Here is a 2,863-nt window from a genome sequence, read left to right on the forward strand (position 1 = left end):
AGTTCAGCAGAGAATGCACCAGAGCCGTTGGATCATATAGATCAACGACCCAGATTAAATTAGGATATCGCAATTAGAGCAGACCAGCGAAACATATCAAAGGTGGCCTTATGGAAATCACAATAGAGATCAACGCGATTTAACGAGGACCGTTGATCGAGCACACAGATCAACAGCCTAGATCAAATCACAATATTGCATTGCAAAATACAAAGGGGTGATGCCAATGGACCATGAAACAACGATACGCCGATGTGCTAATAACTGATAAGGCCAATCAGAGTGATTAGAGATCGGAGATCGGGGAAGTGAAGCAACATGCGATAAAGGTGGACCCAAAAGGAATTATAGATGTGGCTTGATATAAATTTTGAGTTCTAATATAGAAGTGTTGTCGGGCTTTTTCTGTGTATTAGTGCATTTCCGTCATAAAACCAAAATACAAAGGTAAATGACCCGAGGTGATAAAGCCAGACCCAGAATATTTATAGATGCGGCTTTATGTCATTTGAGTTCCGTGGTAAGTGGGATTTCGGGCGAGCCTCAGGCGGTAAGTGATATTGGACGGGCTCTGCCCGATTCCATACACTGGCCAACACGTAGCACCCTGCACGAGAGAGAAAACCACCTTTTCTAGTGGGTAATCTCTGTGCAAATGGGCCGCTCGAAATGGTTGTCAGCCATTGGATTGAAAGGTCATAGATTAACGATGGGCTTGCGACAACGATATAATGCGGACCTGATAGGATTATAGGTCAGATTTAATATCTTTTGAAGTCCGACCTTGGTGGATTTTCCACTATTTTTCAATGTAATTCTGTGTATTACTCTATGCAAACAGAGAAGCGATTCTTTGGGATTTCACCTGCGCCAGTGGTCCTTTTCATTACAAACAGGTGGCCACCATACCTTCAACATTTTACAATGATTGTTTAATGCTCGAAAGGGGGATGAATGGACAGGGACCAAGAGCCAAAAAGCCCGAGAAAGGAATGCAAACCGACAGCGCCAATAGGCTTAAAATCCATTCAATGGCAGAGACAGAGAAAAAAATGCAGCTACTCAGACAGTCACAGAGAGACAGTCAGAGAAAGCAGAAGACAGTGAGCAAGAGCGAGAGTCTGTTTACTCTAGTAGACTTGAGGATTTCAAGTAAATCCCTGTTGTTTTGTCATTATTGTGTTGAGACTCGATTTGAGCTCACACTTGTAATTATATTCCCTTAAAGACATAATATAGAGGTCAACAATGAAAGCTGGACGAGGAGATGTAGCCAGGAAGTCTGGTGAACTCCTTGATTATTTTGGCCATGTTGATGTGTTGATGTGAGTGTCTGTTATGTTTTCTAACTGCTCATTGTCTATATTATTCATAATCTTTTCAATCCATTGCACTAAGTAATATAAGGCATTCATGCACATGATTTTGTAATACCTTAATATGGATTTAAGATCTCATTTTTAGATCAAGTGGTATAAGAGCATTTGGTGTTGTTAAGGTTAGACAAGCTTGTGCTAGATTTTGAATGCTAACTAGATTAAAGCTTAGACTAGGAGAAGGAGAACTTGTTGAGGCTAATCCAGAGATTAGAAGAGTCTATTCTCAGAGGAGAATGGTAGAAGAAACTCCACTGGGATCAAAATCTCAGTTCATGGACAGTTTTATGAACATGTGAGCCATGGTGGAAGAGATGTATCTGGAGTTTAAGAAGGGTTGAGGTGAAAGCACTTCAACATCTAAACCAGACAAAGGAGTAGAGGAACCTTTTCTAGTTTCTCCTCTAGAAGGCAAAGGAAAAGGATAAACCATCTCCTCCATCATCACCTTCATCATCCTCATCATCTTCTTCACATAAAACTAGCCCTGATAAGAGAAAGAAGAAAGATTCTTTGATTAAATTAGATGTGAAGTTTGATTTGCCAATTTATGATGGAGAACTAAATGCAAAGAAGCTAGATAATTGGATAAGATAGATTGATGTATATTGTAGGGTGTAGAACATTGACTCAGAAAGGTGGAATATTCAGTTGGCTAGCCTTCGACTTGGAGGAACTGCACTAGTATGCTGGGAAGGCAAGACACAAGATGATCTGCAAAAACATGGTAAAATCGTTTCTACCTAGAATGAATTTGTTTCTACTATCAAAAAGCAATTCTATCCTTTAGCTTACATGCAGCAGACAATGATGAGTTGGAAAACTCTTCGCCAGTTGAAGGGTCAGAGTGTACAAATTTATACTCAGGAATTCAGGAAAAGAGCTTTAACTCTAGGTATATCCTTGGACTCACCTGAGACTTTATTGAAGTATATAGGTGGTCTGCATGGTTATTTAAAGCATACTATTCTCATGTTTAATCCCACTAGCTTAGATGATGTATCAGTTCAAGCCACACATCTAGAAGCTAGAGGTAAGAATGTAAACCCAGAGGTTGGGGGATCATCTAAATATTCTGTAAGCAAGAGCAAGGAAAAGAAGAAACTAAAATGGAAGGAGAGGAAAGCAAACACTATATAGAAGGATAAACCTTCATGCACTCATTTCAAGAAAGAAGGACACGATGAGGCACACTGCTAGATTTTGCATCCAGAATGGAGACCTAAGAAGTTCGGTGGAAGAAAGGAGAAAAAGAATGTTGCAGCTATTCAGCAGGACTTGGGATCAGATTCAGGCAATGAAACAATAGTTATAGCCACAGGTATTATAGGTAAAGATTCTGAAGCATCCACAAGTAATTTTGCACAATCTGTTGATAATGAAAGTAATGAGAGGGAAAGAAATGAGCTTCTTCATATTAGAGTGATTTCTAAGCATAATAAGGTTGATACTTTATTTGATAGTGGATCACAAGTAAATTTGATTTT

This window comes from Pinus tabuliformis, chromosome 2_2 (genome assembly GCF_031772625.1).
Source record: "Pinus tabuliformis cultivar Carrire ecotype Pingquan chromosome 2_2, CPIR1, whole genome shotgun sequence".
NCBI lineage: Eukaryota > Viridiplantae > Streptophyta > Pinopsida > Pinales > Pinaceae > Pinus > Pinus tabuliformis.